This window comes from Bos grunniens, chromosome 28, assembly GCF_055505025.1.
Source record: "Bos grunniens cultivar Pamir isolate PY7600 chromosome 28, Bosgru_T2T1.0, whole genome shotgun sequence".
NCBI classification, from domain to species: Eukaryota; Metazoa; Chordata; class Mammalia; order Artiodactyla; family Bovidae; genus Bos; species Bos grunniens.
Window position 1 is genome coordinate 12,375,074 of NC_141192.1, and position 16,047 is coordinate 12,391,120.

Sequence of the window (16,047 nt, forward strand, 5' to 3'; positions counted from 1 at the left end):
ATATTTCTCTTTCTGACTCACTTCACTCTGTATAATAGGCTCTAGGTTCGTCCACCTCATTAGAACTGACTCAAATGTGTTCCTTTTTATGGCTGAGTAGTATTCCAACATGTATATGTACCACAACTTCTTTATCCATTCATCTGTTGATGGACATCTAGGTTGCTTCCATGTTCTAGCTATTGCAAATAGTGCTGCAATGAACACTGGGGTACATGTGTCTTTTTCAGTTTTGGTTTCCTCAGGGTATATGCCTAGGAGTGGGATTGCTGGGTCATATGGTGGTTTTACTCCTAGCTTCTTAACGAATCTCCATGCCATCTTCCATAGTGGCTGCATCAATTTACATTCCCACCAACAGTGCGAGAGCACTCCCTTTTCTCCACACCCTCTCCAGCATTTACTGTTTGTAGACTTTTTGATGAGAGCTATTCTGACTGGTGTGAGGTGGTACATCATTTTCATTTTGATTTGCATTTCTCTAATAATGAGTGATGTTGAGCACCTTTTCATGTGCTTGTTAGCCATCTGTACGTCTTCTTTGGAGAAATATCTTCTTAGGTCTTTCTCCCACTTTTTGATTGTGCATCCCCCAGTCTCCCACTTTAAGTCTCTACAGACTCAGATGAGGTTGGTGGCTTAGAGGACAACACTAAACCTCCTCAGGATGCGCCCCCACCTCCTTTCCTGGCCACCAGAGCCACGGATAGAACCAAACTGCAGCATGGCTCACTGGGCAAGAGCTCAGCCTGCTCAGAGAAAGAGAGAGATTAAATACCAAAGCAGCTATAAGACCCAGCTAATACAAACCAGCACAAACCTGAAGAGTATATCTGGAAGTGGATGCTGAAGGAGAAAAGCAGAATATAAAGCTGGATTCAAAAGTTTATTGACATGGAGGCACTCCTAGATCACAGGATTTAACTCCCTGGCAAAGAAACCTAGAGGGCGGTTCTGACATGCTGCTGGTATGGCTCTCAGAAGCTGCTGTCACAGACTTGTAGAGACAGGGATCCAAAGGCTCAAGTGAAACTACTATTCGACCAGCAGTGGAGGACATATGACCCTTAAAGCGTAAACCGTGTGCTCTCCGGCCTTTATGGAAAAATGTGCTGGTTTCTGTTGCATTGAGATGGTTAATAATAACATAAGGTTCCCAATAGCTAAGGGTATTAATATAGAAAGGAATGAGATGAACGGATGAGTCCAATGCCAAGATTAGATACTCCAGTGGAGATTTATAGTTCTTTGCCCAGTTTCTAGACTTGAGCCAGTTCTTTGACCCAGAACCCATTAACCAGTCCCCATAAGACAAATCTTGCAACTTTATAGTAAGAAACACATGGAAGCCATTCACCACTGGAACTATTATCATTTATTCAAGGGTAAGGAGAATTACAATGGGGAGATGGAATCTCTAGACTCTTTAAGGGATGTTAGATACAGGATCTAAGCTACCATGGGTACCTTGAGACCCAAAGACCTACCATGATTCCTTCATTATAGTAGAAGCATATGGCGGTCAAATAAAATATTGAATAGCCCAGGATCAGTGGTCATTTCTCAGTTCCCAAGTATATAATTGGAGTATATCTACTTAGCAAAGTTTCCTTGACAAGTAGAGTAAAATCCCTTTTAGTACAAAGGACCAAGTGGAAGTTTCTAAAGCTGTCCCCATTCCTGGACCAAAGTGGTAAATCAAAAACATTACCACTTCCTGCAGGAATGGCAGAGATTAGTGCCATCCACAAAGACTTTAAAAGTGCAGAGGAGATGGTCCCTGTCATATTTCACATTTAACACACTAGTCTGGCCTCTGCCATGGCAGATTCCAGTGAACTACTCCAAACTTAACCAAACAGCAGCCCCATGTGCAGCTTTTCAGCTTGATGTGTTATCTTAACTAGAGTGAATTAGTATAGTTGCGGTATATCCCATACCCAGCAGAAAGGAGTACCCAGGACAGTTCATATTCACAAGGGATGAACAGCAGTATTCATCCACAATTCTCCTTTCATACTCTCACAGGACTGTGTTCATTCTCCTTCATTCTGTCATCATATATCCAAGGGGGCCTGAAACGTCTAGATATTCCACAGAACATCACTGGTTCACTATACTTATGATATCATGTCATCAATGTCATCAAACCTTTATGAGTAAGTAAGCAGTAACAAGAGTATGTGGTCATGGGACACCAAGTAACCATGAGACCAAAACAACCCACTGTGATCTGGGAATGTCAGCAATCCATCAGAAATTGGACATGGTACATCCGGGATCATGTTCCAACAGGTCCAAGGATAGACGTAACTGAACAAACAGGGGTCCCATACTCCACGGCACCAAACACGTTTGCACCAGTGTCTCTCCCTCAACTCACACCTATAGTCCTGTGAGAGGTTCCCCACGACCAGGAGGCAGAGGAAGAAGGAGCCCGAGTTTGGTTCACAGATGTTGGTACACATAGAAAATAGACACTGTTGCACCACAGCCCCACTCAGGGGACCCTAACAGACAGTAGTGAGAAGAGGTCCTTCTAGTGCAAAAGCTTCAGGCAAGGCATCTGATCATCCACTTCGTGTGAAGAAAGAAGTGGCCTAAAGTTAGGACATATGTAGATTGATGGGCAATAGTCAACAACAGGGCTTGTTAGCCAGGAGCCTGGAAGAAACGAGATTGAAGTCCAGGGACGAAGTCTGGTGTAGAGGCACGGGAATGGGCTCATGGGAGTGAACACAAGTGTGCAGATCCCTGTGTCATATGTTAACGTACACCAGGGATCACCTTCTGTGAAAGACTAAACAGGAAGACTTAGCCAGACAATGTTAGCCAGTCTCAGTTCTTGATCACCGGTAGTGTGCGCAGTGAGCTCATAAACAAAGTACCCACGGTGGCAGGGACTGAGCTAGGCACAAACCCAACAGCAGGGGCTTCTTGTTAGCCAGGTTGATCAAGGTTCTATCATTGCTTCCCGGGTTACTAGATCAGCAGGCACAGAAAGAGTTTCTACAGTGTCAGGGATCACTGGCCCTGGTCAGCATAAAGAAGTGTGGTTTGTGTCCATATAATGGGAACGTAGAGAAATGTGTTTGGAACTCGTGTGATTCACTGGAGTGTGTCTGGTACTCCCGTACCTAGTATTGTGTATAAGTAGCAGGTGCCACAGCCACAGCCTGAGGATGGCATAGTAACCAGGTGCTCAGACTCCTTTAGAGATGAGTGCCTGGGCCACCCCACCTGGCAAGCCACCCAGACCAGCAAAAGTGCTAGCCAAGGATAAGAGGAATCAAAAGCAAATAGAAGAGGAGGAAGATAATGATGACCAACTGTGGTCTTGAGATTGTGGAAATAGGAACTGTAGCATGTCCCACTAATCCTCCTCTTTAAAGTTTCCCCAGGAGTTACAACCACGGATTTCTAGAGAAGCTGGCACCAGGTGGAATGAACTGAATGTGAGAGTCAAGAGGATCTCAGTGGTGCAAGTGGTGGGATGTGGTAGACAAAGTCAGTGCCTGGCACAGATGCTCTTACCTGGCCAGGATACCCATCTCCCAACTGCTGTGAATGTTGGCTGCTAACAGTCACAGCTGCCTCCCTTCTCCAGAGAACTGTCCTTGGCTGGCAGAAGCTGCTTTGCCCAGAGATCACACAAGCCCGGCATTGGTCCATAGCCGATGCCTGATTGAATTGGGAGTATAAAATGTTGCTCCTTTTGCCTGAAGGGGGAACACTTTACAGTGTGGTTTACAATTCAGGACCCAATCACCTCCTTGTGGATCAGATGGAGGCAAGATTTGACCTCAGCCTTTTCTCTTTCTCTATTCTGCTTTACTCCCTCCATTAAAGGTATTTCCTAAGAATATTCACTAATAAACCACGTGCACTTGAACCCCTGCTTCAGGCTCTGCTTCTGGGAAACAAGACTAAGACTTTCTTTTGTCTGTCTTATGTATCACTAAAGCCTCATCATCAAGTACCACGACGCCTAGCAAAAAATAAATGCTTGCATGAATGAATGGAATGGGGCAGCTCAGAAGTCAAGTGCTTGGCCAAGGTCACCCACATCTTAAGCAGCCAAGCCTTGACCTTGATTTGAACTTGAGCTTGATCTTTAGAGACCAAACTCTGACACAGCAGTGCCTGAATGAATGAATGAATGAATGGCAGAAGGAATGCATGCCTAAACAAAGGTTGTCTCTAGAAAGAACCGTTCTAGTTTCCTATGGCTGACCCACTAATACAAATGACTCAAAGTTCTGAAAGCTTTAGGGAGACAAAAACCAATATCTTTCAACCCCTGCCATGTGCTGGGCACTTTACATGCATTACATCATTTCACCTTAATAAAAACTATTTTAGGGACTTCCCTGGCAGTCCCATGGTTAGAACTCCATGCTTCCACTGCAGGGGGCACAGGTTGGATTTCTGGTCAAGGAGCTAAGATCCCACAAGCCAGGCAGTGCAGCTAATAATCATTATTTTCAATAGATTTTATTAACATCCCCATCTTATAAATGTTCAAGGGATTGCCAGTAAAACAGAGATCTCAAATTCAAGTGCCTACAAGGACCAGAAAGGTATGAAATAAGCAGACGGGCCCCAAAGGCCTGTCATCGCTGTAATCATCAGGACTGCACCAAGAGGTCTTCTCCTCCCCTTTCCCAGACAGGACCTCCTCCTACCCCACAATTTTTATGTCTGCAAGCCTGAAGACATCGTCAAGGCTCTGGGGAGGAGGGAAGGTTATCTCACAGCTTTCAGGATCTGGTTTGCTTTCTCCAGCAATAGGGGGCAGAGCATTACAGGCCAAGGAAGGAAACATTCCTAACCACTGACACCCATCATCACTCCTCACGCATTTCAGACACCTGCATGCTCTGATCACTTTTACACCTCCGCTTGGAAAGGTGTTACCACCAATCTGGCAGGTGCAGAAGCCAAGGCTTAGAAAAATGCAGTGGCTTGCCCAAGGTAACCCTGCATTGTTGCTAGTGCCAGACTTAAGTTTCCTGAGATTTCATCTACTGCTCTTTTCACAAAGCCATACCATGTGTACCTGGGAGCCACAGAGGGTTCTGCAGGCCCTCCTGCCCTCGCCCGGGGTTCTCTGGGAACCTCTCTAAACACACCCCTGGATGTGCTGGCTTCCACTGTGGCCCTGCTATCTGTTCCCAATCCCCAGCCTGTACTGAGAGGTTTATTTGCTTACTGAAACCTTGGGCATTGAAATGGCCAAGGAGGACTCTGTAATCACGGGCTGCTGCTGTTGCTAAGAAACAGGTCCTTTAAATTCAATTTACAAAAGAGATAGAGTGAGCGAGCAAGTGAGTGAGAGCAAGAAAGGGATGCTTGAACATCTGGTTCTCCTCCCTGGCTGTCTCCGGTGACTGTGAAAATGAGATAAGTACATTCCAAGATGGATGCTGGCCTTCTCTAAGCCATTTTCCGACTTTCCTCTAAGCTGGTATTTCTGGTCAGCCTTGGATTTGACAGGTTGTGGAGAAGGGTAGGGGGAGTGCTCTTGCAGGAAGCCTGGTGGCTTTAAGAATTCCAGGTACCTTGTCTCCTCCAGGAATGACTCAGATGCCCCTGAGCCACTGAACTAACCTGGTTCTTATGTCTAGGGCTCTCCACCCCCACTCCCACTGTCAGAATAATCATTCCACATATTTATATAATCCTCTTCAGCTCACTCTGGATTTCACACATGTTACCTTAGCTCTTATGGAGGAAATATTATTCTCTGCATATCACAGATGAGGAGGAAATTACAACAGCTAGAAAAGGCACCTGGGCCAGGAGTGGAGGGGCCAAAAGCCCTAACCCCAGCTCTGCCAAGAGCAGGCTCAGCTACTCACTCCCTTCTTTGGGCCTCAGATAACGCAGCCTTAAGCTGTGAGCTAGGGTTAGATCGTGGTTCCCCACAGTGTGTGCTGCAGAGCATCGCTTCATGGGCGGTTACTGGGTACCAGGTTAAAACGGAATCCTCTGGTCAAACAAGTCTGGGAAAGTTAGTTTTAAGTTAGTTAGGTGGTTAAGTTAGTTAGGTCTCACTATAAGATTACTCAGAGCCTTGAATGCTTTAATATGCTGTAGAAATCTCCAAGAGCAGCTATCTTAGCTTGGGTTTCCCCAGAAGCTGGCTGTGATATAAGAATTTGAGTGCCAGCAGTTTATTTGGGAGGTGATGTCAGGGAACCCTGGTAGGGAAATAAAGAAATGAGATAGGGGGACTTCCCTGGTTGTCCAGTGGTTAAGAATCTGCCTTGCAGTGTAGGGGACCTGAGTCGACCCCTGGTGGGAGAACTAAGATCCCAACATGACTCTAAGCAACTAAACTCACACAGAAACTACTGAGCCCATGGGCTGCGGAGCATACATGCCACAACCAAGACCTGGTGCAGCCAAATAAATAAATATTATTTCTAAAAAAGAAGTGAGATAGGAAAAGGAAGGCAGCCATGAAGGAGGAGTTACCAAGCAAGTTATCACTGTGGGCAGCAGGAGCTTCATCCACTGGGGATCTCTGGGACATGGTGGGGGATACGTGCCTCAGAGTTATCCCATCAGGAGTGAGGGAGCTGGGGTATTTACACCCCAACTGTGGCCAGTCACTGAGCTGGGCTAGGGAGGGTGTCATTAATTGTCATTAAAGGTCCTGTACTTCTTGTTTCCCAGGCACAAGAAGAAAGCCTCAGAGGGGCTGCTCTTCCAGATGCTGATGGCTGGAAGTCCAGCCCAGTGCACTGGCTTGGCAACTGCGGGAGTGACTGGTGGTACCCCAATAATATCTACCATATGGAGGAAAGCTGCAGTTTTCAAGGCTGATTCAATCACAACACTGAGGAAAACAGCTCCAGGTCCTCATGTTCCATGGAAGAGTCCAAGGAAATATCAAGCTAGGCCCTCTCCAAGGGATGATGGGTGGCTCTACAAGTCTGAGGCAATAACCTTATGAGGACCAAGGAATCACATTTGCTCGTCATCAGTTCAGTCACTCATTCGTGTCTGAGTGGATTGCAGCACACCAGGCTTCCCTGTCCATCACCGACTCCTGGAGCATGCTCAAACTCATATCCATTGAGTCAGTGATGCCATCAAACCATCTCATCCTCTGTCGTCCCCTTCTCCTCCTGTTTTCAATCTTCCCCAGGATCAGGGTCTTTTCCAGTGAGTCAATTCTTCTCATTAGGTGGCCAAAGTATTGGAGCTTCAGCTTCAGCATCAGTCCTTCCAATAAATACTCAAGATTGATTTCTTTTAAGATTGATGGGTTTAATCTCCTTGCAGTCCAAGGGACTCTCAAGGGTCTTCTCCAACACCACATTTCAAAGACATCAATTTTTTGGTGATCAACGAGAATTCCCTGATAGCTCAGTTGGTAAAGAATCTGCCTGCAGTGCAGGAGACCTAAGTTCAATCCCTGGGTCAGGAAGATCCCGTGGAGAAGGAAATGGCAACCCACTCCAGTATTCTTGCTTGGAAAATCCCCTTGGACAGAGGAGCCTGATGGGCTGCAGTCCACGGGGTCACAAGAGTTGGACATGACTTAGCAACTAAATGACAGCTTTCTTTACGGTCCAACTCTCACATCCATACGTGACTACCAGAAAAACCACAGCTTTGACTAGATGGACCTTTTTCGGCAAAGCAATGTCTCTGCTTTTTAATATGTTGTCTAGGCTTGTCATAGCTTTTCTTCCAAGGAGTAAGTGTCTTAATTTCATGGCTGCAGTCACCATATGCAGTGATTTTGGAGCCAAAGAAAACAAAGTCTGCCACTTTCCATTGTTTCCTCATCTATTTGCCGTGACGTGATGGGACCAGATGCCATGATCTTTGCTTTTTAAATGTTGAGTTTTAAGCCAGCTATTTCACTCTCATCTTTCACTTTCATCAAGAGGCTCTTTAGTTCTTCTTCACTTTCTGCCATAAGGGTGGTGTCATCTGCATATCTGAGGTTATTGATATTTCTCCTGGCAATCTTGATTCCAGCTGGTGCTTCATCCAGCCCTGCATTTCACATGAGTTAAATAAACAAGGTGACAATATACAGCTTTGATGTATTCCTTTCCCAATTTCAACTACTCCATTGTTTCATGTCTAGTTCTAACTGTTGCTTCTTGACCTGCATACAGGTTTCACAGGAAGCAGGTAAGGTGGTCTGGTATTCCCCTCTCTTGAAGAATTTTCCACAGTTTGTTGTGATCCACACAGTCAAAGGCTTTAGCATAGTCAGTGAAGCAGAAGAAGATGTTTTTCTGGAATTCTGCTTTTTCTATGATCCAACGGATGTTGGCAATTTGATCACATTTGCTCACCACCTCCCCAAAGCTGGACAGATGAACCCTCACAGACATGAGATAAGTTTGCCTCTGATCTGCCCCCAGTTCATCCTTCAGCACATTCAACCACATTTCTAAGATGCTGCCTTCTGACCTAGGTTATAGTCTGGACCATCCCAGTCTGACCACACACCCATACAGCAAGCTCCTGCTACTATGTATATGCAGGATTATCATTCCCTACCCCCAGGAGCCACCATCCCCTTCTCTGTTCCTTAGGTTGGCTGGAAACAAGGAAACTATTTCAGACTGCCTCCTCTGCTCACCCCCCTCCCCACACTGGTCGGCTAGATCTGCAGCCTGATTTTTGAAAGCCAAATAATAATACTAATTCCAAGAGAATTAGTAGCAGGGGGTAGCAGGGTGGTTTAGAGCATAGGTGCCTGGAATCAAATTATACCTCCACTGCGTACTACCTGTGTGGCCTTGAGCAGGTTACTTAACATCTCTGTGCCTCAGGTTTCTCTGAACGGGGTGATGACAGTGCTGCCCGTGTGGGACTGTTGTCACAATGTGCTAGTTACTATTAGAACGCAGTGCACCGTCCCTGGGGCAGGAGGTACTCAGGAATGATATCATTAAGACAGCCATACGATAGCAACTCAAATGGCAACCCACTCCAGTATTCCTGCCTGGGAAGTCCCAAGGACAGAGGAGCCTGGCACGCTACATCCATGGGGTCGCAAAAGAATCAGACACAACTTAGTGACTAAACAACAACAATGCTTTTGAGCGCTTATCCCATGCCAGACACCATGGTAAACATTTTATATATATTAAATCATACAATCCCAACTATCTACCTATCAAGCTATGCTATTATCCACAGTTTACTGATGTGGAAACACGGCTCAGAGTAGCTATGCCACTAGTCCAAAGTCACCACACGGGTAAGCAACCAAGAAAAATCTTTTATGTCTCCAGGAATGGTTGCCCAAGGGTGGAATCCTGGAAAGTGTGAAACAAGGTTTGGTGCAGCTCAAACGGTACTGAGGGTGCCTTCTAGGTGGTCAGGCCATGGCTAGTTCTTTCTCTTCCCTCATCCCAGAAACCTACAGAAAATACATAGTTCTCCTTGGGCCCCGGATCTGATACTTGGAAGTCGAAACTTTCCAGCTCTGTCTTCTCTGCCTGCCAGAGCTTGTCCTGAGCCATAAGGCCCTCTTCTGCCAGGAAGCCTTTTAGAATCTTTCCCACACCCAACTGCAAAGAGGTTTCCCTCCTTTCCTTCCCTATTAGATTTCTACCTCAATTACACTCTTTTGGCATATTCACTTCCTGACACCTTCTTTATGTAGGTCTCTTAGCACACTGGATCTCATGAGCAGGTGTGGCTACCCCACAAAGGCAGAGGCATTGCCTTCAACCCTAGGCTACAAGGCCTAACCCAAGTGGTATCTGTCACAGCTTCAAGCGGCCTAACACTGAGATGGACCAGAGAAGTCATCTCTCCCTGAATTTTATAGCAAGAGGCACCAACTTGCTTCACTCACCCAGTCAGGCAGTGGAGGAACCAGACTCAAACCCAGGACTCTTGACTTCTAGCCCAGAGCTCTCACACTGAGGACCTGGAGGACTGTCTCCAGGATGATTCAGGATATTGAATTAACAGGCAATGTATACAAGAAGGGACTTATACACACGCATTTCCCCACCACCACCATCCTCAGGATACTGAGTTCCCTGCTCATCTCCCTGGCCTGCTCACAATTATAGTCCAGTGTCTGTGCATTTGCGTCCCATCGATGAGACTGAAATGCCAGCCATTAGTCTCCATTCTTCACACTCTTAAATGAGAGGGCCAAGATTAATGAAGCATCTTCTCTCAATCAAGAAGCCATTTCAGGCTGTGCTTCTTAAGCCCAGCGAGTTGTGCAGATGAATTAATACTGACCTTTTTATTTTCCACTGGAGGATTGGTGGTGCTCCCCCTACCCCTACACTGTTTGAGGAGCAATCCTGCTCCAGCCGCTTGGTTCAGCAGCCAGGAGTGTGAGTGCAAAGTGATGGTGTCACCTCACAGCACTGAGGGCAGATCATTCCCAGGAGCAGTTGGGTGGGGCAAGCAGGCTGATGTAGCTTCTAGAGCCTCCTCCTACTCAATACACCCACACCTAACAAAACACAAAAGCAGACAGAGGACCCAACAGGAAAGTGTTGCCAAGCCAAGCCCTTGATGTGCAGTGGGGGTCCCGGAGCCAAGACTGGAGCTAAGCCAGGGTAACATTCAAAATAGCTAACAGCAAAGTGTGGCATGAGCACCGACCAATCAGGGCAGACGCCCGCCATGAACCACCATAGGGCCAGCCAGGCGCATCCCAGGGGCTATCAGCTGTGGACAGAGCATTTGTTCTCCCAAGAAATGAAGAAGGTTGGGGTGCTGATCCAGAGAGAGAGAAAAAGTAGGCGGAGAGGGAAGAGGATCAAGTAACATGATGGGAAGAGTTAAACTCAAGTCGTGGAAACAATCAAGGGACATTATAAAAAAGCAACATCTAATCTTAAATCTTAAGTTGCTTGTGTTTTTGCAAGAGAAATTGCTCCCCGTTAGTGAAGGACTCTACACACAAATGTCTGTCTATGTCTGTGTGTGATATAGCAGGGTGGGAAGGTTGTGGGGGGAAGGGGCTGAATTATACATCTGAATCCCCACATTTCTGGACAGGAAGGCATTCTAGAATAGGGGGCAGATGAGCTGGAACTTTCAGAATGAGTAGAAGCTTTCCAGTGTGAAGATCTCTCTCTCCCTATGCTTCAGAAGCGCATCTGCTCCTGTTTCTACCACAGAATTAGCTAAGCTTTGTCTGTATCTGTACAGGTCTCTTCCTAGGACGTGAGTTCCTTATTGGAGGGGTCCTGCTTCTTTCATCTCTGCATCCTCAACACCCAGCATATGTTTGACCCAGAATCACTGGCCCATCTTTCCCTCTAGAGTATAAATGTATTCAATCAGGAGCGTGTCAGAAGGTGGAAGAGAGGCTGATAATAATCATGGCGAGGGAGAGGTCATATGCAAGATGACGTTGATGAAGGCTATGCTCAAGACAGAAAGTGCTGGAAGAAGAAACTGTGGATATTGGGCGGATGAGTAACAATTTCTGTCTCATTATCTCTTATTTCCTGAGTGAAACTTGTAAATGCTCTGTTTCTGTGTCCACTGAATGGACCAGTGTCACCACACATGCAGTTACACACACCCACAGACACACACACACACACACACACACCCCGATAACAATAATGATGATGGTGGTACGAGTAGACCAGCGTTCAGAATCATAATGCATGTTCTCAGTGGTACACATTTCAAATTTTTTTTTTTTTGCTTGCATTTCTGTTTATTCATTCAGCCAACCGAGCACCTCCTACGCGCCAGCAGCTTCGCTAGGTGTCAGGATTAAATACAGTCCCTCGACCTCAAGAAAAGAAAGCGGCCACTTCACACACGAATCACATGAGATTTTTCTTAGTTTATGATATGTCATAGGAGCACAGGGAAAGGAAGGAGGAAGTGTCAGCTAGCTGAGCCCGGAAAGAAAGATGGGATTCAGGCAGGAAACGGAGCAAAGGGCATCCTGGGGAGAGAGGCAGCATGAGTGAAAGTCTTATTGTCTTCATTCGTATTTGGTACTGCTTTTATAGCATGTTAATACATATTTTTTTCTGCTTAAAAATTAAAAGCAGGGCTTCCCTGATGGCTCATTGGTAAAGAATCCGCCTGCCAGTGCAGGAGATATGGATTCGGTCCCTGATCCTGGAAGATCCCACATGCCATGGGGCAATTCAGCCCGTGAGCCACAACTATTGAGCCTGTGCTCTAGAGCCTGTGAGACACAATTACTGAAGCCCACGTGCTCTAGAGCCCGTGCTTCACAGCAAAAGAAGCCACCACTGAGAAGCCCACACACCACAACTACAGAGTAACCCCCACTCACCACAACCAGAGAAAAGCCCACACAGCAACGAAGACCCAGCACAGCCAAAAAGAAAGAAAGAAAGAAAATTACTTTTTAAAAAGAAAATGGCATTTAGAGCCTGGAGTAAGATACCAAAGTTGTAGCAACAGATGAGCTACCAGAAGAAGCTGCCCTGGGAAGGCTATGCTTACCACCTGCAGTCCCCTGTGAAGGAATCTGGACTTTATTCAGCATGACACCATGGAGGCTTTCTAAGCTGGTGATGAGGGAACAGGACAGCCAGAGGCAGACAGCTGGCCATTTCCTTGAGGCTGGGAAGACCTGTTTCCAAGGCAAGCTCCACTGGAAGGTCCACGCATCATCCCCAAGGCTGCCGTGAGCACCGCCCTCCCGTGCAGACATTAGTCCTTGGGCTGTGTGAGGGCCAGGGAACGCTTCACTCACATAAAATCATCCTTCTCCCACACAGTTTCTCTTTTCCAAAGAGAAAAGAAAAGCTGGTCTCTACCCAAGGTTGTGTGCTCAGGTGTGGCTATCCTCGTGAGATCAGTGTGTGGGGTGGTCTCCATGGAGATGCCATGTTGGTTCAGGGTGGAGGAGCAGAGCCACCCCACACCTGTCTGAGCCTGCACCTGGGCAAGTTCTGCATTTTCCAATAGGACCAGGCAGCGCACATCGTCGAGAATGGGTGGGTCCACCCGGGAAAACTTGCACTAAAGACAAAGTTAGAAAACTAGGCAGCAGGAGGCAAAACCCATTCATAACATGAACAGAACCCAGCCACTCACCATGGCCCTAAGGCTGACTCACAACTGGAACACCCAATCTAAATGTCTGCCTCATTTGGTGCTGCTTTTCATAGCCTATCGATAAATATTTTCTGTTTAAAAAGATGTTTTGACTTCCTTGCAGGAACATGTACCCTTCTTATACAAGAAAAAAGAAAACTAAAGCTTAAAGATCAAATCTTTTAGCAAACTGATAGAATCCAAAAGGGAAATATATTCTAAAATATGCAAAAACAAGGCTACACACACACACACACACACACATTCACCAAAAAAACTCACAGCAGCATATAAGCAACCCCCAATTCATTCTCCAGAGCTCCAGAAAACCTCCTTGCCCTTGGCAGCCAGGCCATGGAAGGCCCCCCCAAATCCCCCACCATCTGGCATTTTTGTCTGCAAAGCACAGGCCTTTCTACCCTGGGCTGCCTGCCCACCCTGCGGATGAGGCCAGGCACTGGTGAGGGCTGCCTGGGCTTTGCCTCCCTGCCATGGTAACCACCACATGCGCGCACGCGCGCACACACACACACACACGCACACACACACACACGCATATGCATACGCGCACGCACACTCTCAGCCCTGCCTGCTTTCTGGCCCCGTCACCATAGGCTCAGGCCAGGGCAGCCTTGACTGTCAGCTCTGTCCTAGTCCCACCTACCCCACACAGCAGCCAAAAAGGCACACATGTCAGGGAGGGGGCAGGGAGAGGAGAAACAGCCACAGGAAGGCAGCAGGACTCACAGGAGGGAGCAAGGCCCTGGGGAGGAGGGCACGCAGGCAGGTGGCAGAGGGGCCCTCATTAGCCAGACCATCTGTCAAGAGTGAAGGAAAGGCACCCCGCTCTGCAGTCCAGGGCCCTGCTGTACATACACTCACGCACTCTCACACACGTACAAGCACACACACAATTACACACACACATATATTGACATCCACCCATGCCCACATGCCCATAAAATCCTACACAAAGATATACACATCCTCCCCTACGTGTGAACACAAAACTGTACACAAATGACAACTGCACACACACACACGAACGTACATACGCACCGATACGTAGTCACACACTCATGCGTAACCACGCACAAAGACAAACATGACTGTACGTACACATGTGCTTAAACCTACACCATATGTAGTCAAACATACATGCACAGACTCACACGCATAAGCACATACTCCCACATGGCTACATTCTCTCTCCCATGCAACCCCACGCCCATGCACAAATCCACTCAGACCTCTTCCCCACTGCCATCCTGCCAGGCCATGAGTCCTCCACCTCCATGCTCTATGCCCCTTTCATGGTCCATACCCTCTCTTCCACCCAGCAGTCCTACAAGGCCTTGCTGCCCTGCCACTCACGAGTCAGGAGAGCAAGGGGTGGCAAAGACTGGGTGAGGAAGAGTTCAACACCATACTGAGAAGCATTGATCACAGTCTTTTTTCTGGAGATGCTTAAAATGTAAGGAGAAAGAGAAGGCAGCTAACACGATCGATGGCTCCCTGACTTCACTACTTTGCTAAAAGCAAGACCTAGACCACCAGAGGGCTACCTCCAAGGTCTGAGGCACTGTTAACACACCGCTTGATTGTGGTTGGGAAGATGGTAGGATACGCAGGTTCAGGGCACTGAGCTGGTCTCAGTAGCACCATACTTGGGCTGCACGATCTTTGTTTCTAGCATCTCTGAACTAAGATGGGGATTATACCTTCTGCACCAGAGTTCTGTGTAGTCTCACGAGATCATACCTGGACCGTGATCACCTGGCACCTGGCACATGCTAAGAACTCAATAAACCTCAACTATTTTCCTCTTGAAGACTATTATCCATATTTCCAAGTTTTATTAAAGAACCATAATCCAGGTGAGGGCTCCAGGTTATTTCAAAGTTATCTTTTATTTAGAGAGATGCAGATGTAGAGACTTGCACACATAGTGGGAGAAGGAAAGGGCAGGACAAACTTTAAGAGCAGCCTTGAAATATATACACTGCTGATGCTGTTGCTGCTGCTGCTGCTCCTGCTGCTGCTAAGTCGCTTCAGTCGTGTCCGACTCTGTGCGACCTCATAGACGGCAGCCCACTGGGCTCCCCCGTCCCTGGGATTCTCTAGGCAAGAACGCTGGAGTGGGTTGCCATTTCCTTCTCCAATGCATGAAAGTGAAAAGTGAAAGTGAAGTCGCTCAGTCGTGTCTGACTCTTAGTGACCCCATGGACTGCAGCCTACCAGGCTCCTCCGTCCATGGGATTTTCCAGGCAAGAGTACTGGAGTGGGTGCCACCGCCTTCTCTGAATATATACACTACCATGCGTGAAACAGACAACTAATGGAAGCTGCCATATAACATAAGGAGCTCATCTCGGGGCTCTGCAATGACCTAGAGAGGTGGGATAGGGATGGCGGTGGGAGGCAGGTCCAAGAGGGAGGGGGTATATATACGTATTTATATGCATATACATATATATATATATATGGCCGATTCATGTTGTAAGGCAGAAACCAACACAACATTGTAAAGCAATTATCCTCCTACTAAAAATAAAAATAAATAAATGAAGTATCTTCTATTTCAAATGAACCAAAATGGTGCCCATGGGCTGGACTCTGAAGTCAGTGTGGCCTGGCAGGACCACACATCTACTGTTTGCTGATTACGGTCTCCACCTGCAGCCGTGGAGGAGGCACAACCTCTGTTCCCAGAAAGTTTAGCCTCCCCTGGAGAAGAAAGAGAAGTTTGGAAACAAACACAATAAAAGGAAATAGATTAAAAATGGAGAAAACAACCCACATTCATTTGCCAGTAAGGAAAATGAGACTTGGAGAAGCAAAATGATAATTTGCCCAGGGATGCACAGCTGATAAAGGGCAGAGCAGGGGCCTGAGCTCAGGCCTACCTTGAGGTCAGATCTCATGCTCTTTCCACTGTAACGTGGAGCTCAAGGGAGTCCACCTTTAGAGCAAATATAAACTCTGGCCGACTGG

The 16,047-nt window shown here is 47.0% G+C and overlaps 1 long non-coding RNA gene across 3 annotated transcripts in view; it reads right to left on the minus strand.

Annotated features, from left to right (window-relative positions):
• The window catches only part of LOC147342854 (uncharacterized), a 153,460-nt gene that overhangs the window by 121,873 nt on the left and 15,540 nt on the right, over positions 1–16,047 (minus strand). For 2 of the 3 annotated variants that reach the window (XR_015156765.1, XR_015156764.1), the window contains exon 1: positions 12,457–12,898. The exons of the other annotated variant lie outside the window; for it this stretch is intronic. This is a non-coding gene — a long non-coding RNA (uncharacterized LOC147342854). Of the gene's footprint in view, positions 1–12,456; positions 12,899–16,047 lie in introns of those variants that run through there. 3 annotated transcript variants of the gene reach the window in all.